Source organism: Canis lupus, chromosome 28 (assembly GCF_011100685.1).
Source record: "Canis lupus familiaris isolate Mischka breed German Shepherd chromosome 28, alternate assembly UU_Cfam_GSD_1.0, whole genome shotgun sequence".
In the NCBI taxonomy this organism is placed as follows: domain Eukaryota; kingdom Metazoa; phylum Chordata; class Mammalia; order Carnivora; family Canidae; genus Canis; species Canis lupus.
Window position 1 is genome coordinate 28,455,320 of NC_049249.1, and position 25,170 is coordinate 28,480,489.

A 25,170-nucleotide genomic window follows, 5' to 3' on the forward strand; every position below is an offset into this window, starting at 1 on the left:
ATCACAGAAATGTTAAGGGAGATCCACTGAATAACCTCAATGACAGGTCTTAAAATGCCCCTTCCGCTGCCCTCTCCCCAGGGAAAGCCTGGGACGGCTTGCATGTTAACGGTTAACAGTGTTGGTCCCTGTCACACTAGATTCATCAAGAAATCAGTTTAATTAAGCCTGAGTGTTAACGGCCCTCCTGTTTTTAAAGCGAGCCTCTGCTACTATAAAAGGTTCCTTTCCGTGGGCACATAATCCTATTTGAACATTGAGCTGTTGGCCATTAGGCCTTCCTGCATTGGGGCAGATTATCAAGTGAATCATGTCCTACTCAGGCAAAAGAAGGATGATTGTCAGGGGGGTGAAAAGTTAGAACAATCTTTCCTTTTTTCTAAAATTTTTTTAGAGATCCCTGGGTGGCGCAGCGGTTTAGCGCCTGCCTTTGGCCCAGGGCGCGATTCTGGAGACCCGGGATCGAATCCCACGTCGGGCTCCTGGTGCATGGAGCCTGCTTCTCCCTCTGCCTGCGTCTCTGTCTCTCTCTCTCTCTCTCTGTGTGACTATCATAAATAAATAAAAATTTAAAATAAAATAAAAATTTTTTATACATTTATTTAACCTTATTTTAGACACATTATATTCTGGATCTGAAGGTGGAGGATATACATATATGATCTTATTTGATCCTTGCTACTCCACCTATGAATTAGTAAATTATTTCCATTCTTCAGAGGAGCAAGCTGAGGCTTAGGCAAATAAAAATTCACGAAGGTCCCTGAGCTCAACAGCGGCTGAACTTCTGTGATGTCTTCACTATAGTAGCTCTTTTGCTGAACTAGAACAAGCTCACCTATGCCATTCACTCTTCGTATGAGGTCGAGAAAGTTTCCTAACACCTCTGAGCATCGGTTTTCCTGACTGCAGATAGGATTGTAAATACCTAGGGGATGGGATTTTTGTGGAAATGAAATTAGATTATAGATGTGTTGTACTATCTCACCACTTATACACTGTAGGTGTATTGTGAGCCTTACGGTCTATAGGTTCACTTTTACAAAAGGAAAATCAGGACCGATTTTGTAGATGAACTTGATGTGGGACTTGATCCCAGGACCCCAGGATCACAACCTGAGCTAAAGGATCCTGGGGTCCTGGGATCAAGTCCCACATCAAGCTCATCTACTTATTATTCATCGCAGCTCCTTTCTAGCTTATTTGTATTATAGATGCTATAGAGCTAAAAACAAAATTAAGTTTCCCAGATTCTCTTGCAGCTAGGAATCTGCGTATGATCTGAATTCCACCAAGTGGATGTGCCACCTGGATCCTGGAAGTGAAGAGAGCACCAGAAGTTGATGGCCATGTACAGGAAGACCACATGTGTTGTCACGTGCAGTGTAGGCATCTGGGTTTGGAGCTGGCTATGGTGGAGGTTATGGAGTTCATTGTTCGATAGTGTAGGTTCTGATCAGCAGGTTTGACAGTACAGCAGTCCCATGGTATGGTGGTGATTTCTTCTAGCAAAGAGATACCTTGGCTACAGTATTTCTTGTAGCATTCAAATCTGGTTCTCTAGCCCTCCTAGAGGTTCTGTGGACTACTTAATCCTCCTTAATAAATCCCTTTCTGCTTAAATTAATAGAGCTGATTCTGTTGTCCAGTAATAATATTCAAAGGCTGACATAGCAATCAGCGAGGTGTTGTAAATGTCAGTTTTAGTGTTCAAGTTGTTCATTGTCATGTGGCCAGCTCTCTGCACGAATATAATTTTAAATACCTATTATGTCTCCAAGTTGCCTTATCAAGGAAAAGAATAAGATTGATGAGGAACAGAGATAGTTTCTGAATTTTCTCTTGATTTTTTTTTTTTTATATAAATGATCTTGACAATCTGTAGTGGTTTCAAACTAATGGTACTGATTCACTATGAGATGTGGACTGCAAATATAACATGGATACTATAAAATTTAAAAACCAAATTATAAAATAATAAAATAAAAACCCAAGTTACAATTCTACAAAAGAGTGAAGGAGGTTTCTATGTCCCCAAACAGCAAATCATATGTATAGTTAATCTTTCATATAGTTCTAATTGCTGGTTTCAGGGAAAAACCAAAGTCTGATATTTGGACAAGACTAACTAACAGAGATTCTCTGTGACAAAGACATAGTGTGAAACATCTCACAATAAGTGAGGGCAAAAGAGAGAGAATGGGTTACGCTGTCAATCAGCCCCGGATCCCAACTATGCCACATCCTGGGTGGCCCTGAACAAGGACAGACTATCTACATGGCTTAATTTACCTTGTGGGAAGAATTAAGTGAGACAATGTAAGGGAATGGGCTCATTGTATAATAAATACCCAACTCATGGTGGATCCCTCTTCTTGTCCTCTTACCTATTTCTGTAAGTAGAGAGATACAACACAAGCAGTTGCTACACTTCTGAAATGTTGTATGTGAATTGAATCTTGGAATAACCAAATCATCTTGACATATATATACACACACACACACACACACACACACACACAAACACTTGCAGTTGTGGAAGTTTTTTGTTTTGTTTTATATTATTTTGTTTTTAGCTTCAAGGAATTTAAATAAATATATGCTAAGCAGTGGACCTTCCACCTCTACATGTCTGGAAAGAGTCCTTGTCACTGTGTTAGTCCCAATCCGTAAGCCTTCACATTGACTCCTAATTGGCACCTTTCTGCCCTGCTAATCCGGGAGGCCACAAAGTGAATGGATTGGCCGATGGAGTGGCCCCTTGAACAGATCCCCCACTCTGGGTCTGGGATGCTTGGAGGAAGGACTGCCTGCACCATATTTCTTCCTTAGATAAACAGAGTTAAGTCTCTGTCATTGTCTCTACAAGGTATTTTTAATGGCACCGCTATGAAGGGAACATTCTGAAGGGAAATAAATAAAAGAAAGAGAGAAGGTCGGGGAAAAAGTCATAGAGATGACCACATTTTGCTACTTAGAGGTTGCCCTGATTTTGCAAAACTCCGTATTTCCCATTTAGTTAGCTGTTTCTACGCTGGAACAAACAGCTCTTTCTAAAAAATAAAAGCTGAGTAAGAAGCTGGCTGAATTCTTAGGCCCAAGTTTTCCATGGGTTAGGTTAGCTATAAATTAACCAGTCTGCAAAATATATAAATAAATGAATTGCTTTGTTCCGAGCTATCTCCAGTAGGGCTCTGGCTGCTTGCTATGAAGCCTGGTGGACGTTCCACTGCCCAGTGCTTTTATAAATACTAATGAGTGACATATTGAGAAAAATTGTACCTACAAAAGCAAAGACTTCTTCCATGCAAATCAGGCCCCAATTCCCCACAGATAAGGATCTTTTTGATGGAACACATGCAAAATCTCCAGCTCTTAATTCTTTCATTAGTATTCCAGGCAGATGGCTGCCAAATAACAGAGAAAACTGTCTGAATTGCTGTGTCTGAAACCTAATATTGATTTGTTTAATAGTGTCAGGAAGTCAAAATTCACAAATCTCCTGTCGATTGTTTATGAGGCAGTTAGCAGAGAATTGGTTGCCCCTGCTTAATTAATAACTCATTACTGAAATTTGATTATATGCTTGAATGCTTTAAATGGGTTCTAACACGGCGTCTGCAAAGTGGTGTAGTGACAAGGTAAGGCGGCTCAGCAAGCTTCCCTTTTGAGGCTTCTGCCCTTCAAATTTCCCAACAGTCATACGACACAGGCCTCTTTTGACTTTCCTTCCCTGGGCCATCCTCCCTAGGGTTAATATGTCAGTTTAGAAGGCGATCTGGGGCCCTATGAACTGAAGAGAGGCTGGGTTTGAAATGTGAAGTGGAGACATTTCTAGAAAAAACACCGGACGTGAGCCTAATATAGTGGTCACTCAATCAGAAGGGGCATTTATGAGATATTGTCTGTGAAGCGTACAAAATCTACAGGAAGGAGCTGTGGAAGGGCACTATTAACCTGTGGGAAGATCGAAGATGCTCTGTTAAGTGTTGCTGTGGCCCAGAAGAGAAATTCAGGATGGCTAGTTGCCCCATGCAGATAGCAGGGCAGGAGGGCAGGGCCAGGGCCCAGGAGGTCCCGCATCCTCCGGCCTCGTGCTCTGCGGCTGGGAGCGTGCAGGGAGGCTCTGTTGGCCGTGGCCCCATGGCAGGGACACATCGGGGAAGATCAAGAGCCAGTTGAGGTAACGTCAGAGCCTATGGGGGTCTCTGCTCTATCTCTCGATTAAGATAAGGAGGTGACACGGGAGATGACACGCCTGAAGGCTGGGTTTGGGCAGCCACAGAAGGCATGTCCCAGCCGTCCGACCACTGGCTCGGCCAGGGGCAGGCTCTGGCTGACGACAGTTCTCTGAGCTCTCTCTGCTTTTGTTTCAGGTGCAACCAGGCTGGCCAGATCTGGGGGTGCCAGCGGCAGCAGGGGATTCCGGGCCTTGCCCGGGTGTAGCAGCCTGCCAGCTGCTGTGGCAGGGCACGAGTAGGGGGACATGCGGGGAGGGGCGTGTGCTGCTCACCGAGGCATTTCCCTTTAGTGGGTAATGGGGGTCAAGTTCCGAGGCTAGCCCATGAAAGTTATTTAGCTCACAGTGGATTAGCACTGTTAACTGGCGTCTGTCTGTTGAAAGCACAGCCGTTCGGTTCTAGACAAAATAGGACTCTGCGGGCTAGCCTGGGGCCTGGCCCCTCCAGAACGGGATCGCCTCATTTAAGAACATTGTTATTCTGGAAAAAAACGAAAGGGCACATTCTGAATTCCAAACAACTGATTCACAAGTAAACTTAGGGAAGCCAACCCTTTGTCATCAAGGGCTGCCTGTTTGCGAGGCCACACGGGGCTAGAAAGGACCATCTGCAGGCATCAGGACAGGCTCACAGACACCCCGTTGGGCTGGGAGGCTCCCCAGGGAGGGGACAGTCTGGTTGCTCGTAGGAAGGTAAAGAGCCGCTGAGGGCAGATGTCTGTGAAACGCTGAGTGAAGGGACACACAGGGTGGCTGCGAGGTTCTGGGGTGGTGGTTGGAGAGAGAGGTCACGGCCAGCTGGTAGGGCCAGAGAAGGCTTCTGGGAGGAGGTGGGCACGGAATAGGGCCTTGAAGGGTGGTCAGATTTCATGGTGGAATGCTCCACCGGGCAGGCACAGGAGTAGGCTGGTCAAAGGTAGGTCTTGGGGACGGCAACTGGCCAGACCAGCTGGAAAGGAGGGTAATATGACCGGCCTGTCTCCTGCCTGTGATCTTAATTGAACCAGTCAAGCTTTCAAAATGAACAGTTGATCATTTGATTAAGAAGGGCCTTTGACTCTTTCAAGACCCACGGAGACTGATTTTTATCAAAGTGGATCAGAATGGTTTGCATGGAGGAATGCTGACCAGATTCAGGAGGGGGTTCCGTGCCGCTCCCAGGGGAGCCTGGGACTGAACTGCTCCTGCTCACGGAGTGGCCCTCGGTCTGGTGGGTGTTGGGGAGAGGCCGGAAATTGCCATCCCGCTCGGGGTGACTGAGTCCCTGAGCACCCGCTCCTCCTGCCAGCCACAGCAGCTTTATCAAGCCCTGCTTCAAAGGTAAGACCTGGGTTTCTCCCAACAGCCTCCAATCAAGAATTCTCCAGACGGCCTGGGCTCGGCTTAACCAGCTCCAGGGTGAGGCAGGTTCGCTGGTGTCTGCCACAAAGCTGATTTGTCAAAGTGCTACTAAGGATTTTTTCGGTTATCCAAAAAAAAAAAAAAAAAAAATGGAGTCAACTTTTTTAAAGTTCTAATTTATTATGCTTGATTACGCAGCTGGAATGGGAAGGTAGCTGCTGTTTGTAGTTAAATAACTCCTCACAATTTCTTAAAGAAATGATCTTCAAAGCTTTAACGGGTCAGTGGCTCAAGTACAAAGGAAAGATTGATTTTCATCCTCCCACCCTTTGTTCCCAGAGTTTAAAACAGACACGTTTGGGTAAATTAGTTTGTCTATGTTATTAATGGAAGAAGTTATTAAACTCCCATAAATATACGGTGGTATCTCGCTGAAGACGCCAAATTTGCTTTAAGGAAAAAAAAAAAAAAAAGAAACCCTCAAAAAGAAAATGTGGAAAAGCCCAGAAGGGCCTATTAGTTATTTTAAAATTTCATTTCTAGATATGAATTTGGATCAGGAAGCTGGAGAAGAAGTCTGGCTCCAGACATTTCCCCGAGTAGTGGGATAAATGCCCAAGGAAGGAGACCCCACACTTTTTTTTTTTTTTTGAGGAATCACTGAATTTAATGGAAAACATTCAGAGGCTGGATTGCAATAGGAGTAGGGGTGCATGTGGGTGGGAGGGCGCCGGAAAGGTTTTCTTTCCACCAGGAAGGGGATGATAAAGGACTAGCCAGCTCAAAAACTGGAGGGGCTGGAGGACATTTGATGGCTACACAGGGGGACCTATGTTTTTGCTGCTCAAGAGACCTTTTGGGAGGGGTTCAGAGAGAACTCACTTGAGTGAGGGAGGTAGCCCCCAACCCAGATTCTGGGCCAGAGTGTAAGGGAGAACACGGTCAGAGGGCTCGCTCTTGGGGGACCCTGCTCAAAGAACTGGAGGTTCAGGGCTCCAGTCAGCTTATACAGGTAACCCTGCCCGCCTCGGGTACAGCTCTTCACAGTTTAGAAACTCCTGTGTTCAGTGTCTCCTTTAAACCTCACAGCGCCCCTGGGAGGGATATTGAACAAAGCTTGTGATTCTGATTTTGCAGGTGATGAAAGTCAAATGTAAAATATTCCCACACCCCTGAGTAGAAAAGTAAAATAAAGAAAATCATTTGAAAAGTAAAGCATAAAGAAGAAAAACAAAATCACCATCAGATGATATTTACCATTTTAGATTTTTTCCTTTTGGATTCTTCTCCATTGCCACACACACTCACATGCAGGTACATGCATGCACAGTTGTACACACTCACATGCAGGCACACACATACACATGCATGCATACGCACATGCAGGTACACACACATACATGCTCACGCAGATATACACATACACATGCATGCACACTCACATGCAGGTTCACACACACTTGCATGCAGGTATTCACACATACATGCTCACATGCAGATACACACATCCACATACGTGCACACTCACATGCAGGTACACACACACATGAATGCTTGGTGTGCCAGGCACTATTATAAGGGCTGGTTACATGTTAATTTATTTATTCCTCAGAACAACCATATCAGGTAGGTACTACTATTACCTTCATTTGCAGATAAGAAAACAGAGGCTTGCCCGAGGCCTCTCAGTGGCAGGTGAGAGGTAAGGTTTGAGCCGGGACAGACCCTACCACCTGCCCCGTGTTCTTAACCACTCCGTCCTTGGCATTCTTCTACATCCGTGATACAGGTGAAGCATGCCACAGCTAAGGTTTTGCCTCCTGTCTTTTTCCCCTTCAGTATTGCCCTGTGAGTGTTTCTGATGCCTTCACAATGGACTACGTGATTTTCAGGGCCGCACCACCAGATGGAGTAGTTTTGGCTAGCTAGAGCCAGCTATCTAGTGTGGGGGGTCCCACAAACCAGGACTGGAACTGGGGTTTGCGGGCTCACAGTTCAGCACTCTTCCCATTGTGCACAGTGTGGACATAGTCACAAAATGAAACAGAATCGGAAAGCAGTCAGGGTGCGTTATAAGATTCAGAAGTGACTCTGCAGGGGCTACTGAGGCAAGATGGACAGCCCTACGGTAGGACTATTTTTCCTGTCACCTAGGGTCCCTGTGTGAAAAACTGAGTTTTTAATTCAAGACTAGGAAGAGCTCTGTATTCCCCCAAGAAGCTAAAACACTTCTTTGCTTTCCTCCTTCATTCCCTTTTCTCTTTTGCCACCAGGAGGCTCAGTGTTCACTCTGAAGCCAAATTAGGGCAACTATGTGATCCCATATGACCTGCATACGCCTCTTTTGCTATCCCTAGTCTTGATGGTCTACTCTTATTTATATTTTCTCTGCTTCTGTTTACATGTCGCCATGACAAATGTTACACAGTTTCCTCCAAAAGCAACCTCCCTTGTGCAACCTTCATCTGCTCAGGACTGGCATCTCCACCCTATGGGGGGAGCTGAGAATAATAATCTCGGACATTCTAAGTGAAATAAGTCAGAGGAAGACAAATACCACATGATTTCACTCATATGTGGAATTTAAGAAACAAAACAAACTAGCAACGGGGGAAAAAGAGAGAGAGCGCGACAAACCAAGAAACAGACTCCTAACTCTAGAGAACGAACTGATGTTACTGAAGGGGTTGGGTGAGGGGATGGGGGAAATAGGAATGGGGATTAATGAATACACCTATGATGAAGAAATAAAATAAAATGATAAATAAATCTCAAACATTCAATTTTCTGCTGTGTCATTCTTTATAAAGCTCACAAACAGACACAATCCCAATTAATCAACCTCCCAAGCATCCTGAGGGGGAAAGAATGATCATGTTTAGCCTCCTTTTAGAGCTGAAGATATTGAGGCTTGCAATAGAAGTGGCCAAGCCAAAGCCACATCCCACCCCTCCCTCCACTCCCTGGGACTTCTCCGAAAGACACCATGGAGCCTCAGCCCAGAAATGAGAATTTCTTGCCCTTCCTCTCTCCCAGCTCACACTTCCCTGGGTGTGGGCTTTCCTCATATACACCATGTGTCGTGCTGCTGGCGTGTGAGTTGACTGGAGGTATCACACTGAGGAACATTTTTCTATTTTGAAGGTTGGATATTTGCTTTAATGAGTTCTGGTGAGTGAAACTGGCTTTCCATTTCCAATACTAATGTGAAGTGTTCTTTTACAACAAACGTATTAAAGTGATTAAGAAAAAAGCAAATCAATGTAAAGTACAATTTTGAGTAAATAATAAAGGCCAGCCACATGGAAATGGCCAAACCGGTGGCATGGCCTTATTCTCAGCTCGCTGCCAACGTCTGGCCACATTTGTAGTTAGGGTCCGAGTCTCACAGATAAGACTCTAGAAGGCCAAATTGATCTCCAGATCCATTGGAATGAAGCCCCAATATGAGAATTTCAGGCCAGCAGCAAGTGGGGTCCCTTAGGTCAAAGGCAATCTATGCTTCAGATCAAATATCCAAGGACCAGGTAGTGTCAGGAAGTACAAGCTAGATGCCTCTTGGCCACCGAGGCAAGCCAGTTGATCTCACCGCACCTCCATTTGTTCATCTGAAAAATGGGCGATCTCTGCCTGGTGAGGTCAGAGTTGAGGCTACTTCCCCGCAGATGGCTCACACTTGCTTCCCCAAAAGTTGCAATATTTCTCCCCTTCTTCCCTCTCAGCAGGCCCAGTAGTTGCAAAGGGCCAAGAAGAATGAGCTGTGTGAGGCACTGTGAGCTGTGTACGCACCCTGCATGCCTGGGGGAGCTGTCGTCTGAGCCTCAGTTTACTCATGTCTATAGTGAAGGGGGAGAGACTAGGTCAGGTCTGGCAAATAAGCAGGAGCAGCGTGGAGCATTGTGCGCAGAATTTCGAGGCCACACCAGGGCTCTGGAAGCAAGGACCAGTGAGTGACCTGTAGCCTACAGATGACGGCGTGATTGTTGACATGGAAACAGCCCCCACAGGCAGGATCCTCGGGGCCACTCAGGTCTTGGGACCTATGACCGTGGTCTCTAATTCCAGTTGTTTCTAGTTGTTCTAAAGGCAGTTTCTGGAGAAAGCCTGCCTACCTGTCTTCCCTCCTTCCTTCCTTCCTACTCCCTTTTCCTAGTCCCGTCTCCATGGTGATAACGTGATCTCCATCTCTTAGGAAGGCTGCTGGGCTCATAGGAGCCATTTGTCGGGAGCATGCAATCTAGAGTACACTCCGAGACACCGGGGAGATCGGAAGGCCACTCTCCATAATTCCCCTGGGCCCACGGTTGTAAGCTGGGGCTCTCCTGCAGAACGGGCATTACTTAAGATGGGAGTTCTCGAACTTTACCAGGCAAAGGATTGTTGGAGGAGATGGATGGGCCCCACTTTCAGAGATTCCAATTCAGGAGGGTTAGGGCCAGAGAATTTGCATTCTAACTGGTTCGCTGGTGATGTCGATGCCGCAGGTCCGCGGACCACACGTTGTCCCTATTTTTGAGAAGCCTGACTTGGAGCATAGGTGCTTGACAGTTCATACGGCTGATTGACAACATATTGGTCCAACATTCTAATGGAGCCTTATGAAAAGCCCAAGAGGCCTGGAAAGTTGTTATCCACGCTAAGCTGAGGAACTGACACTCAGAGAAGTTAAGTAATTAGCCCAAGGCCACCCAGCTGCGGGGGAGAAGCCCTTTGCCAGCTCCCAGGCTCTGCTTGGCTCACCAGACGCGGAGCCTCTCAGCTCAGGAGCATGTTCAGAGCTGAGCTGGTCTCTCTGGCTCTGCAGCAAAGCTTCCTTCTCAACAAATGCTTCTTGCCCAGATTAAAACTCATTCTTTTTGCTTTAAAACACACTTCAGGGCAGCCAAGAGGTCAAGGATTTGGTGTAAGGAATTATTCTAGCAATTCTTTTGTCTAAATTTTAATTAATATTTTAAGGTTTTAATTATTTTGATGTATTAATCATTTTTGATGTTTGAATAATCAGATGTGCATTAGAAGCTAGATATTTTCTCTGTTCTACACCCTTGAGATGGATATCTATTTTTAACACATCAGTCTATCACTCAGTACCTTCCATGCACTGAATTTACATGGATGTTGTCAGGAACGTGGTAGGGACTGCTTTGTATAATTTAACCTCCCTAAGCCTCAGTTTTCCCATCTATAAAATGGGACACAGTAATAGTGCTCTCATAGTAGGATATTTGTGAGTGTTAAGTGAATTAATGCATGTTAGACTAATTGGAAGAGTGCTTGGCAAGTCCTGAGTGTCTGTAAATAGCAGCTCTTCATTTTTTTATTCTCTGGGGGACATTCTGCTTTTTGACATCATTTTTCTTTTTTATACCTACCCGCCAGGGTGCTCTTTTTAAGTATAGGCCTCTTTCTTTCCCAGCTTTATCCCTCTCAGTCTTGCTTGCACAGTAGGACAAAAACCTACATATTGAATGAATGTGGAGTATAAAGTGTATAGGGATCTCTGGAACTCACCTCCACAGAGCAAACCCATAAAACCCAAAGTACTGAGCACTGAAGCTCTGTGGAGTTTGCTGGAACAGCCCAGCTTGGCCATGACCCAGCTTCCAGAATCTCACTTCCAGCTGCATGGAATGTATTGTGGGCTCTGCAGCACTGCTCCAGACCCCAGGCCCTACAGGGTTTCCAATGAGAGTTCCACTCTGGGTTTGGGAAGGCCTGGAATCCATGGATCCAATAGGAAAATGGAAGATAAGTTGGGTGAAGACTCACCCAGCCCTGCTGGCTGCTGATGGGTCTGGGAGGGACTGGCATGTGCTTCTAGATTTCTGGTTATGAAAGGAAAGAAAATAAAGGCAAGCATCTTGGTGGATGTGGGAGGTTTTGTGGTTTGGTCCAAAATGAGAACCAAAAGTGGGAATGAATCTCAAGTCCAATAGCCACTGATTTTTAAATAAAATTTCTCATTTGTCAGCTGTTCAGCAAGCAGATATTTCATGATACTCAGGGAGGGGTGATAGGAAGAGCACAAGAGCACAGTTGACACTTGCCAGGTTGATGGGTTTTGGGGTCTCTAGCAGAAGTTCTTACATAGCCCTAAGAGATAACCAGTCAACCAAAGCAGTGAAGATTACAATATGAGTAGTTCTTAGGCCGTAAGAAAAACCATCCAGCTTAGAGGGTGTGTTATAATTAGCACCTGCTGTGAAACAAGCCATTCCCAAATATAGTGACCTAACCACCACTTATTTATGATTTTATGGATCAACGGATTCAGTTGGGCTCAGCTGGGCTGTTCTTCTTTCCTGAATATGCATGCTCATGTATCTGTGGTGAGCTGCAGGTCACTGAGGTGGCTTTGCTTCTGGATGTTGGCTGGCTATTAGCTGTGCATTGGGGACAATTGGGCCATTTATTTCTCATTATCTAACAGGATAGCCAAAGCTCATTTAGGCGGTAGTGTCAGGATTCGAAAGGATGCGATGTCTCAAGACATACTCTCAGAAGTGGTAGGTTGATGGTTGCCTCTGCCACATTTTACTGGCTAAAGCCAAGTCACAAGACCAGCTTAGATTTAGAAATACACTTTGCAAAATACATCCTAGCTCTTGAGGAAAGGAGCTGCAAAGTCCCATTGCAAAGGAGGAATGGATATGGCGAAAGGTGGAAAATTGGGCCCAGTTTAGGAAGCGCTATAGGGGGTAAGGGCTGGTCAATCCATAGCTATCAGGGGAGTGAAGCAGATAAGGAATCCCATGCTGACAATGAGACCTGCTGAGCATTTGGAAAAACCAGGCACTCCACTGAGCTTCCTGGATGACTATGGGGAGCAGAGACATCTCATACAAGGCTAATAAACAGGCCTGTGTGGGATGGTGAAGGGTGTGAGGTTTGGATCCTGATCCACTGCTCATGAGCCATGAGGCTTTGGTGGAGTCAGTGAGTACATCTTTGCCTTAATCTTCCCATCTGTAAGATGGGATCACAGTTTTCGCCTCATAGCATTGTTGTGAGGATTCAAGATGTAAGTGGCCTGGCCTGTGGTAGCTCTCGAAGAACAGCCGTAATCGGGAGTAGCATAAAATATCAGTCAAGCAGCCAATAACAGCTTCTATGTTGAAATATAATGAATAATTAGAATTTCTTCCTAGCTAATGAGACTGGAATCTCTTACCCTAGAAGGCAGAGTGGCATCCCAGGTTTATACAGGCAAAGGCTGGCATCTCCACGATGCAAATATTAATTTGGCTAGCAGAACTAGCCACTAGCCACGTCGAGGCCTCCATGGCCTCAGGCATATTCCAGGGCTCTGTGGGGCCTGGAGCCTCTGTTCCTCACAGCTGGTACCCACTGAGCTCTGAGTGACCCACTCAGCCCGAGGCCTGACCTTGACCCTGCACAAAAGGCCAGGTATAGTGAGGAGAGGTCTTCCTGGCGAGGCAAGGCAGCCTCTTGATGGGCTCAGGGAAACCTCTCTGATTTTGTGCTTAGGTGCTGCTAAATGCCACTGTCTCTGGGCGGGAAAATATCAGGACCGAAACAGCAAATTACGTAGAGTTCTAGACCAACAGTCTTGAACATATTCTGTATCCGCACTATCCAATATGGTAGCCACTGGCCACATTTTGAACACTTGAAATGTGGCTTGTGCAACAAGAAACCTAATCTTTCATGTTAATTATTTATATGGCCATTTGTGGCTGGTGGTTACCGTATGAGACAGGGCAGTCTAGACGGGCGAGCCTCTGAGTGGGTTGGGGGCATGGTCTGGGTCTGTGTTGGGAGCTCCAGGCAAGGGTCCGGGTGAGCAGAGGTCCTGATGGAGCCTCCAGGCATGTTGCCTACGTTCCGCCTCCTTATTCCTGAGTAGGGCTGAGAAAAGAGCGAAGCTCATGACTGCAGAAATTCAGAATCCAGTCCAGGCTTAGCCTCTTGATCCCCCTGGCTCTGTTCTGAGTGGCCCATCGGAGCTCCCAGAAAGGCCACGGTTCTGTGTATTGCCTTACCCTTTCTTGCGCCAAGGAAAACCAGACCTCAGCTGTCCAGTTGAGGAGAGAGGAGGGGACCTCCCAAGGAGGAGAGAAGGGGCCTTCCCATATGGGGGTTGCTTTCGAACAATAGGGCCTGCATGGTCCAAAGTGGTTTTTGAAGGTATACGTTAGTTCTTGCATGCAGACACAGAGACACACAAATATATGTGTATACACACACACACACACACACACACACACACAGAGTTTGACTTTTGAAGAGTTGGGACAGGAAGCCCCGGTGTGCAAAAACTGGAGGTTTTGCTTCCGCTTTAATTGGGTTCAAAAAGATGACAACCTAAGTCTGCCTCCGGGTTTGCTCTTGAAACTCACACTGGAATTTATTTCAGGACCTTCCCCCAAGTCACAGCAGAAGCACTGCTTGCACAACCAACGGATTTTGCCTAGACTTTTTTTTTTTTTTTTTTTCCTAATTGCCTTTCAACTTCTGCAGGAATAAATGGCCCAAACCAATCACGGTCTTTGTACAAAAGTGGGATGCAAAGGCTGCTCTCTGCCCACCTCACCAGTCTCTCAATCCCCTGATATTTCTTTAAGTTGGGACTGTATCGCAGGCAGGCGTTGGAGTGTCCTTTAAAGCGTCGAGTCTTTCCGGATCCTTCGATTAATTGACTGTGGTGGATACCAGCGGCTCCCGCATGGGCTGTTTGCAGTGGCGTGGGCAAGATTCGTTTTCTGCTATCACCATGATTTACAAGGCTCACATAACCATGTAACGACTTGGTGATTACATGGAAAAGATCGTATAAATACATAGTAATTACAAGTTCATGCAGATTACTTGCTATATACATTTGAAGTTGCCGAGGAGTTCAAAGATTAATTAGCCTGTAACTGGCAGTATTTAAATCATTTTTTCTCATAAACGAATACATTGAGGCGGACTTCAAGGCTGGCGAGGATGGGGATGTGATGAGTATGATCTGAAAAGAAAAAATGAAATTTGACAGGCATGGATTATTTAAAGCATGCATATGTGAGCTGAGCAGCCACTGCACTTTGATGCAAATCGTAGGGGAAAGAGCAGGGGGATGGTGTGTAGAGTAAGGTGCTGAACAAAGTAAGGATTTCCTGCTGGCGACTTGAAATTTAAACAAATAATCATTTAAATGGCGGCCCGGCATTACGTTCCGAGTTGTGTGCATTAATGTCAACATCTGGTACCAACATTTTGACAATTCTATTAAAATGCCCCAGCATTCCCTATCTAACACCTGTTAGCTCTAATTTTCTTTCCTGAGAAGCACACCAGTAGACAGGGTAGATTCCAAATCATTTATCACTTTTAAAGTGCTTCCATATGCGTGTTGGACCCAGCCTGGCCCTAGGCAAACGTTTTCTGAATGCATTAAAATTCAGGACGATTTTTTTTTTTTTAAGTGTAGACACCAATGTTTCATTGAATTCATGTCTGGTAATTATTAGCTTAAATTATGGCTCACACATGACTTGACAAAGTGGACCATGAATTAAAACACACACACACACACATATGCACGCACGCACACACGCACACACCCGAACTCTTCAATAGATGCACCCAACTCCTCCGTTGCTCGTTATTGAGATGTCAGTCAGTAATCATTAGGCAAACACTCTTCATGGAGGGAACTGCTAAGAGGCCCAGGAGTCCCAAGAGACGATCTAAAAATGTCAAAAATGTTACAGTATAAATGAATGACACCAACAAGAGAACATGTGTTAGAGATGCAAGCAATTAGTTAATATATTACAAGTTTCAACCTCTGAGCAAAACAGGCAACAAAAATTTCCGCTTGACAAAAGCCTACAGATAAGATCAGGTTAATTCACAGACAATACAATCTCCCTGAATTGGAACAACCCTCCAGCAGGCTGGGAGGGAGGGATGATCGGGGGATTCAGGGGGTGTGCAGGGTTGGAGCCCCCAGACTAGGTCCTGCTTTGCCTGGAAAAGACTGGCTTGACTACTGAGCTCTCACAGTGGAGAAGTGGGGTCTGACATGAAGGAAGATATCCTGTGCTCCATGGATCCGGCTCCCGAAGCTAGCTGCTGGCTCCTTGCTGGAGCTTCAGAATGAAATTTAGAAGGTCGAAAGACATCATATCGCTGTTTTCAAAGGAAAAGAGGTGCCTGCAAAAGGTGACAGGGGTGGGGGATGTTATATGGGCAAATGCTTTCTCACTGCTTTTCAGAGACGTCAAAAACTAAATATTGTATGTTGCGCAGTTTCCCTCTTTCACTCCCCCTCTCTCTGATTCTCTCTCTCTCTCTCCCCCCATATATATGTATATATGTATATACACTACACATACATACTAATACAAACACACACACACATAGAGAAAAGATGTTTGAAACAAAAAAAAAATCCTCCCACATATAGATATAGGCATCCAGAATATACGTTTCAAGCAAAAATACGCACGATGTGCACTTGGACTGAGGATCTGAATAGGTCCCTTAGAAATCCCAAGGAAACATTGAGAACACAAGAAAAGAAGGAATGAAAACCTGAGTTCACCAACTCTATAAATGTAAAAAAATTTGTAGATAGTTAAAAATGTCCGCCCCTGTACACACGCACACCTACACTTTCACACTTCCTCTGTTTACTAAATAACATTTCAGCACAGTTTTCATCTTATAAGGAAAGTGTTTGAAACTTGGAATAAGTGCACTTAATTAAAGGAAGGCTGTGAAAATGTGCACTAATCTGATATGACTAATAGCAAAGTGCATGAAATTGCTAATTAGAATTTCATTAAAGGTGCTGCTTTATCAGACTGTGAATATCACAACCTTTAAAATTCTTTCAGGAGAGCTTAATTCCTTTTCAAACAGAAATATTCTTTAAAGACATTTGATTTGTTCTGAAGGAATTCATGGCTTAGGCTGGAACTTAAAATGTTCCCGATATTCCACGAGGTGATATCAGAATAGGAATATAGATCAGGGACTTTGTTTCATTTGCCTGATGAATCCTTTCCTCCCCCATCTCTATGGATTATTCTTCAAAACCCCAGTCATGAAAATAGAGTTGAGTCCTTGGTTTGATCCACTTGTAATTTGTTTTCTGCTGAAGCCAAACGGTTCTTCTCTCTCTCTCTCTCTCACACACACACACAAAAGGAAAAATTACTTACAAATTTTTAAGTCACTAAAAATCAAAGTGAACATTTTAATTTTCACACTCATTAAAAAAATAAAAGGGAACAGACAATAAAATATGTTTTCTTTACAGGAAAAGGCTACTCGTTAAACAAAAAAATCAACTAGCAGCTTTCACTTTAAAAAACAAAAAAAACCTCTTAAAATACCGATAACATTTCAATCACAAAACTGCATTTTTGAAAATTAGGAAAATCCAGTGTTAGCAATAGCAAATGTGTTTTTACTCCTTTTCTGACTGGCTTTTCTAGGTTGTAAGTTTTCTTATTTCACACTTTAATTATTCTCTGCACTAAATCTACATTTCAGCTACTTTTTTTTTTTTTTTTTAACCACTCAGATTTTAAAAACTCTACCTTTCTGGTCGTTCATCTTTACTAATTTCAACCTTATTTTCCGTCACTTCTCTTTATTTTCATATGCAGAAAGTTGCTCTAATATGTTACTCTCCCTGCGCAGACACAACTCTCCCTGTTACCAATTGTATTTTTCTATTTGCTGTTTTTCCTGCTGGTTCCAGAGTTCTTACAATTAGTAACTGGGTTCCTTTTAATATTCAAGCTTGATTGAACAGTTACATTTTGTTACTGAAAAACTATTACTGCTAATGGAAACTACAGCTCACTCAAAGCAGCAGTTTACTTTTACAGAAGTTGTTAAAACCCAGCCTGGCTTCAAATTTGCTGAACACACAGGTTCGCAGTGATGTAATTTTGCAGAATTGAATATTTTAAGTACACTTGAAAAACGTTGGCTTAAAAGCTAATCACTCGTGTTTACCTGATGACCGTAATCTGAAAGGGGAGAAATGAGAACAGAAGTAACTTTATTGGAGAAGCAGTGTGATTTCTTTGGACATTTAAACAAATCTCAAGTGAGTTAATTACAGTTTGCTCTCCTTTTAGCTCCAGCAGGAGGAATTTTCGTGGCGTTTAGATAATTTATCAACTGGGCTCCCTAACAGATAAAAGGTTGCGTTTTCCTTTCCAACATTTGGGAGGTACATTTATGCAATAAATGCGACGATTTTAAAAGATCGGTCTAGACTCAAATGGATGAAAATTATGCTCGTTAACTGTAACGTCTGGAGTCCGAGGTGGGGTGTCAGCCGTGCCCATCCGAGGGCCACCGCAGTCAAACAGAGCTGCTAATTCGAATGTTTTAAGTTTCGAATTGAGAAATATTGTTCTAATATGGCAACAATGGGGCTGTTGTCCTTCCAAGCACTCTGCGACGCCCGGCTCCTCACAGCTCGTTTTATGCAAAACGAATGGCAGGTAATTGTGATTTAATTCTTTTCAAGTAAATTACAGTGAGTGCGTGACACAAAGCCGCGGCGGACCCTCCTTTCTCTGTCAATAGTTGAATTAATGATGGCAGGAGTAAAAACAGCAATTGTGCACAACAGCCCTCCCCGGCGTCCCCACCCCTGCCAAGGGGGGACCTGCCAATCAGGCCGCGCCACCGCCAGGCCCGCCGACCTGCGGGTGCAGAGGCTCGGGATGGGATGGGACGTCCCGAGTCGCGGCGGCGCCCGGGTCACGGAGCTCCGGGGGGGCCCCCTGGGCTCGGAGGGCCCCCCCGCACCCCGCCCGGGGCCGGCCTAGGGGCAGAAAGGGCCTCCCGGGGGAGGCGCCCCAGGGGCTCCCGGAGGAGGCGGCGCGGCCGAGCGAGGGGCGCGGGGAGGCCGATCTGCAAGCCGGGTCTGGGCCCCGCGCGTCCGGGGCGCCTGCGCTGCGAGGGCCCGGGAGCAGGGCCACTCCTCGCCCCCAGCCCCCCGGGTGGAAAGGGGGTCCCCGGGGCGCCCCGCCGGGGGTGGGCGCGCTGGCCTGGGGTCCCGACCCCCGACCCCCGCGAGCTCAGCGCAGGCAGCTGGAGCGCACGTGGGGGCTTGGGGCTGGGCTGGGCTGGGCTCCCCAAGGGCCATGGAACCGACGTCTAACACACTCTGGGAACCCGTCACTTCCCCGGGTCCGGGACCCAAAGCGGAGGAGCTCCTCTCTGAGGCTCACAGGGGCTGCATCCTCCAGCCCTGGCCTGGGATCTGCGCCAGGGACCTCGGGATTTGGGACTTGGCAGAGGGGTGCAGGGGTGCGGGCTGCAATCCTGCCGGGCCTGCCCTGGGGGCGGGGGGCGGGGGTAACTCCCGGCAGGCTCCTTAACCTCTCTGGCCTACATTGGAGTCGATAGTGGAGCCCTACTTTCAGGGGTCCTCACGGGCACTTAACCAACTGCCAGTCAAGTGCTAGAAGGGTGCCAGGCACAAAGTAGAGGGCCTGCAAGCGTCAGCAGGTCTCGGGCGCCTCAGAGCCACACGGTTTCCTTTCCTTGGACCTCCCTACCACAGTCCCTGCCTGCCTCAGGGCCTTTTGTGCTTGCAGGCAGAGCTCTTCCCTTGTCCCCATCCTGGCTTCTTTTTAGGCTTCAGCTCAGCTGTCACCTCTGAAAGATCTTCATGACCACCACCTGGCTCTCCCATCCCACTCATCACTCTAACAGAGCTCTTTATTTCTTCCTCATATTTATCCGATCCAAATATTCACCTCTCTTTGTTTTGTGTTTATTGTCTATCTCCTCCCCCAAATCTGTTTTGTGAGATGGGGACTTGCTTCTTCTTGTTCTCTGCAGGTCCCAGTGCTTTGATCATTGTCCACTAGGTAGTAAGTGCTCAGTAAAAACTGTAGGTGGATGAATGGAGTCTCATCTTCTGACCTATATGTCAAAGTGGTGGAACCATATCGCATCTAAGTGATGTGAAACCATCAGCATGGAATTTATATATATATTATATATATATTTATATATATTTTTTTAAGTAAGTAGACAATTTCCTGAAAGAGAGGAGGTTTTCAAGAAAAGTGTCATTTAGAGACTTTTCTCGGTGTCTTGGTACACTGACTCGTTTTGACCATGAGGTTGGAACCAGTCTTTTCTGAGCCCTCCCATGATCCTGGGAAGTGATGGGGGGCCTTCCGGATTTTCTTCCCAGTCTTGATTTCTCCCCTAATTGCCCAGGGGCTCTGTAGACCTTCACCCCGCAGAGTAGCAATGCTACCTGCTTTCCAGTGTCACCTTCATCCCCCCCCCTTATAGTGATGACATCACTGGGCGCCCACCTTTTGTCCTCAACCTCCCCAGCCAAGACTTTCTGCTCCTTTGATTCCCCTCCTTGGCACTCATCACAGATCACACCTGCTTTTCCCCCTCCCCAGAGCCAGCTGCTTCTATTAGACTGGCTCCTGCTGGGCTTGCCAGGCCATGTGAAGGAGCCAGTGAGGGCTGAGAGAGGCTGGGTGGGGCTGCCTCAGCAGTTCAGCTCATGTTGGGGTGATGAGTCAACTGGCTAGGGTCACTGTGTCTTTGTGCCCAAGCTGGAGCCAGGGACAGAGTATTTCTGGAAGGCCTGGCCTGGCTCCCCATCTCACACTATTTATTTACTCAGTGAGGCCATTATAAACAATGAGTATCTCAGACACGGTCACCATCCTGGGTGGCCAACTCCCATCCCGGGGTCGTATCTCTGGGAAAGAATTTGAAGACCTCTAGCTATCCAGAGAACAAGAAGCATAAATATTCAACTCATTCATACTTCCAAAACCAGTTGCTTAGCGCCTTTGGACCGAGCCCAGTGGTGGGTGCCGGGGACATAGATACAATAATAGCTAATACTTGTTTAGTGCTTCCCTTGTGCCAGGGACTGTTCTAGATACTTCATGTGTGTGACATCACTTAATGGGTTATAGCTCTCTGAAACAGATTCTATTATTATCTCCTTTTCTGCAGAAGGAAATAAGCTCAAAGCACACATAGAGTTCACCAGGGTTACACAGCCAGGGAGTGATGAGGTCTGAACTTGGAACCAGAGCCCGCACCCCAGACCCCCACGCCGCCCTGACCCTCTATCTCCGTCTCCAGGATGGAGAAGACACAGCGTCGGCCATCCAGGGGGTACGGAGCATCAGAAGCAAACAGAGAAGGTAGGTGGGCGGGTGTGGTTCCCCACACAGGGTACCAGTAGTGATGCCTACTGGCTCTTTCTGTAGACACGGGGCCCTGTTTTAATTGCTTTACACGCATCACAGAATCTGAGGCGAAGGAAGTGACATTAGCTCCATTTTAGGGATGAGACAGAGAGGTCCAGCAGCTTGGGGACAAGTAAGGTCTCTGGGACAGTAAATGGCAGAGCTGGGACTGGAACCCACAGTCTCACTCCAGGGCCCATGCTCTTATCCTGGCGCCCGCCTGCCAGGCCTCAGGCAGCCAAGAGGGTGCTGAACCCCATTGGGGTCACCAAAAACACCCTGTGTTTGGATCCAGAGGACCTGGCTCAGAGCCCCTGCGCTGCTACTTTTGCTAAATGAAACCCTTGGGGCGTCTCCATTTCCTTGCCTGTAGAATGAGGGTCATGAGGTCGGCTCCACCTGCCTCCCAGGGCCATGGAGAGGATTAATGAAGATAACGTCCGGGGACGTGCGCTCTCAAGTGAGAACTGCTGACTTCAGAAACATTCAGTTCTATGGGCACTGGTCCGTGCTGGGCCTGGGAGAGCAGGGGACAAGCCACTGGCCCCCTCCTTGATCCTGCACACGGCCCAAGAAAAATGAAGAGGTGTTTATTTTAATTGCAAAACAAATGACTATAATGAGGTGTCTTGTTTGGCGATACAGGTGATTAGACGACTAAGTCTGTTACTTTTTGTTTGTTTGTTTCTGAGAGGCCTGTATTCAAAGGCCCCTGGGCCAACACTTGGATTCGGCTTCCCTCCAGACCTTGGGCAGGGTGCTCCACATGCTCAACGCCCCAGGCCTTCCCATAGCCCTGTGAGGTGAGCCGGACATTACACCCATTTCATAGGCCGAGAAACTGAGAGGTGAAACAATGGGGCTAATGAATGGAGGAGCTGGTCCCGAGGGAAGTCTGGCTGACTCGGGTCCTGGCGTCTTTGCCACAGCTCCACAGGTCCTGGTGCAGAGCTGGCATGTGGGGGCTGCCCTCTTCCTTCCTCCCAAAGCTCTACCTTTGTCTGAGTGTCCCCCTCCCTCGACCTCGGTGCTTTTACATCCCCCACCCACCCCTCTGACTTAGGGATCCACCTGCACACAGTACTTCTGTTGGACTGAGGGCTGATTCTGTGTCCCTTCCACATGCCCACCCATCAGTCTGCTGCTTCTGTATATGAGCTTGAGGTCAACATCTTGGCTTTGTTCAAGGCGCAAAGTGAGGACACATTCTCCATCCCCGGACCTCACCCTAGGTGAAACCATCCCTCCGAGGGCCGGGGTGGGTTGAGGGAGATGTTGTTGCCTTGATTCCCCTCCATGTTTACCCCAGACTTGCTTCTGGCTCTTCACTGAATTTATTTTGGCTTAAATGATGCAGTGGTTGGAGATAGTAAAAAGAAAAACTACCTTCATAAAACCAGCAGGCAGATTGAGTGAGGTTGTAAAGGGGACAGCAGTCACCCTGCATGGGCTGATGGGCTCTGTCATGGTGCTCCCAGACAACAGGTGGCTGGTGACTCTACTGGTGTGTTGACACGTTCTTGAGAGGACTCCCACTGTCAGGCTATGACCCCTGAGGCAGAGGGGCAGGACTGGGCTGCATGGTGGGGGCTCGAGGATGAAGGATATGTGTTTTCTATTTGCCTTGATCTCATGGGGTGACCTAGAGCAACTGCATGAGTGCATGCATAGGTTGGTGGGTGCACTGCATACCTATGGAACTGAGGTAGCCACCAGGGGTAGAGTCCCTGTTCCCCTACTTACTAGCTGTGGGGCCTTGGGACAATTGCCTAACTTCTCTGTGCCTCCATTTTCTCATCCATAAAGCTGAGGTAACAGCTAGATGAATCTTATAAGGTCAGTGGGAGGAGTTAATTATGCAATACATGGAAAAGCATTTTAAGCGGTGTCTGGCACAGAATAAACAGTCCACAAATGGTAGCTGACCCTAAAATACAAGCTCAAAACTATCTTCTCCATTTATGTTTGCTTTCCCCCTCAAAATATGTAATACCCAAAAGTCATAAAATGGAGAACCTTTCAAACTATATGTTGACAAGAGTGAGGTGTATTCTGGGTTCTACCATTCACTACCGTGTGATCCTTGGCAAGTGACTTAGTCTTCTGAGCTTCAGTTTTCTTATCTATAAAATGGACATAAAGCTAAAAAACCTACTACTAGTAGTGAGGATTAAATGAATAATGTACATAAAGCAAATAGTATTTATTAGTCTTCTTTATACTCTGCTTTTCTTCCCCTGTACAAGTCCTTTTTGGTTTTTTGGTGGTTTTTTGTTTTGTTTTGTTTTAGTTTGTTTTACAAGTCCTTTTTGAAGGGCTGTGAGATATCTTCTCCAAACCAGTTTTCCTTTCCTCCTGGGTACATAGGAAGACTACATTTCCCAACATCCTTTGCAGTCCAGGGCCCCATGTGACCAAGTTCTGGCCAGTGGAATGTGAGCATATCTGTGGAAACAAATGCTGTTTCCAGGCCTGACCCCTAAAGTTTCTTGTAAGATCTTTTATGCTCATTTCCTCCTCCATCTGCTAGCTGAATGTCAGGGTTCATGGTGACTTTGGAAGCCACATTTTGGAAGTGGAGGAGGCCCTGCCAGCAGAGCCCTGCTCTTCACCCCTACTCCTTATCAGCCTGCTTGGACTGTGACATGTTGCATTAAGCCATTGAGATTGAGGGGTTGTCACTGCAGGGAGCAGTTAGTCTATCCTGACATACACAGAATCTTCTAGAACCTCTATGTAGTGTAACTCCCTGCACACATTCATGTAAGATCTTGCACATATTTGAGAGACTTCCTGGGGCCCTGACCCCTTAAGCTCATCCACATGGCCCAACGTCAGGACCTCGACTGCCTTAAAAAATAAGATCCAGCACAATGTGGGGCGAGACAGTCCTGGGAACGCCATCCTGGCTTCAGGACCTCCCTGCAGCAGGCCACACCTTACTTAAGGGATTTGAGTGACCGCTGAGACTCTGAGGGAGAAGGTCTCCTAAGAAGGCATCTCATCCAACAGATCTGATGGATCAGGTCACAGGCTCGGGCAGTAGTAGCCTCTCCCAGCTGAGTTCCTGGGACTTTGCTCAGGGCTCCCCATGCATGCGGTCCTGCCCTCCTCCTGCCCTGGGGGAGATCAGCGCTTTCCATCCTGCCTCCCCTGTTAATTTGAGTGCCCCCTGGAGGCGGGGGGCTGTGTGGCCTTTTCACAGTCTGCTGCAGGGTTTGTTTTGCACAAAGCTGTTGATTCCAGGGGTCAAGGACCGTCTTCATGGTGTTCTAGAAAAGTAAATATTCTTAGCTTAGGTGGAGGTTATATTAATTAAAAATAACATACTATTATTCATATACTGATTGTCTGTTCTGTTCCAGGCCCATCTGTTATTTCATTAAGTCCTTCCCCGTAATCCTATCAGGTGAGTTTTAAATAGCCCATGTTCCAGGTGAGGAACTGGAGGTGTGGAGATGCTGGGCCCAGGGTTCAGAGCTGCAGGAGGTGGTTTAGAGACTCCACTGGGGTCAATCCAATGGGAATGACAGCAAACTTTTCCTAAGCCCCTAATGTGTGCTAGGGGCCATGTGCTTTTGAAGCGTTATTGCACTTAGTTTTGATAATTTCCTTATGGAGTGGGGACTACTGTTATTTCCATTTACAGGTGAGAACCCCTAGCTCAGTGAGGCTAAGGTTGCATGGTTGAAAGAGGGGGTGCTTGGAAATTCAAATTCAAGTCACCCTTTAGAGCTTGTGCTGTCACTCACTTAGCACCTAGCAGTGCCTCCTTCTACTCCTTTGAAGTACAAGAGGGACCAGGTAGTCTTCCGGGACCTGTGACTTTGGGGTGGGGAGCCACCCTGTGGTCAGGCTGATGGCCTGCTTGAGTCAACACCTACTGTGTGCAAATCCTGAGCCCTGCAGTGATACAAGGGAGGCCCTGACTGTCCCAAGACATTGATATCCTGGTACAGAAGAGAGCCATGTACCTACACTTGCTGCCTGAATAAGTCAGTGCAGTGGAAAAGTGGACACTGCAAACCTCAGAGGAGAAAGGCCACCCAGATAAAGGCAGGAATGGCTTTACCAAGGAAGTGAGATTGAGATGAGCTTTGTTTACCTGCATTTAAATCCCAGGTAGCCAAGTGATTTTCGGGAAGTAAGTTAGCCAACTGGCCTGAACCTCAGTTTTGCCATTTATAAAATGCAAATAATAAAGATACCTATCTTACAGGATTATGAATATTAAATAATCATATTTATAGTTCTTAGAATATAGGAACCTCTATACTATGTACTTATTTACTCTTCATTATCAAGGACTAGTAGAGTTTCAGTAGATGAAGAAGGGAGATGTAATGCAGCAAGTGAATGGCATGAGCA

At 46.5% G+C, this 25,170-nt stretch overlaps 1 long non-coding RNA gene across 10 annotated transcripts in view; it reads left to right on the plus strand.

Moving 5' to 3' along the window:
* Positions 1-5,210: 5,210 nt before the first annotated feature.
* Positions 5,211-25,170, plus strand: part of LOC119866598 — a 39,113-nt gene continuing 19,153 nt past the window's right edge. For 2 of the 10 annotated variants that reach the window (XR_005380669.1, XR_005380671.1), the window contains exons 1-4: positions 15,398-15,751; positions 20,564-20,757; positions 21,497-21,605; positions 24,168-24,211. This is a non-coding gene — a long non-coding RNA (uncharacterized LOC119866598). Of the gene's footprint in view, positions 5,561-15,397; positions 15,752-17,481; positions 17,655-17,685; positions 18,058-20,563; positions 20,758-21,496; positions 21,606-24,167; positions 24,212-25,170 lie in introns of those variants that run through there. The other 8 variants (XR_005380668.1, XR_005380667.1, XR_005380673.1 and 5 more) reach the window with 7 other exon arrangements.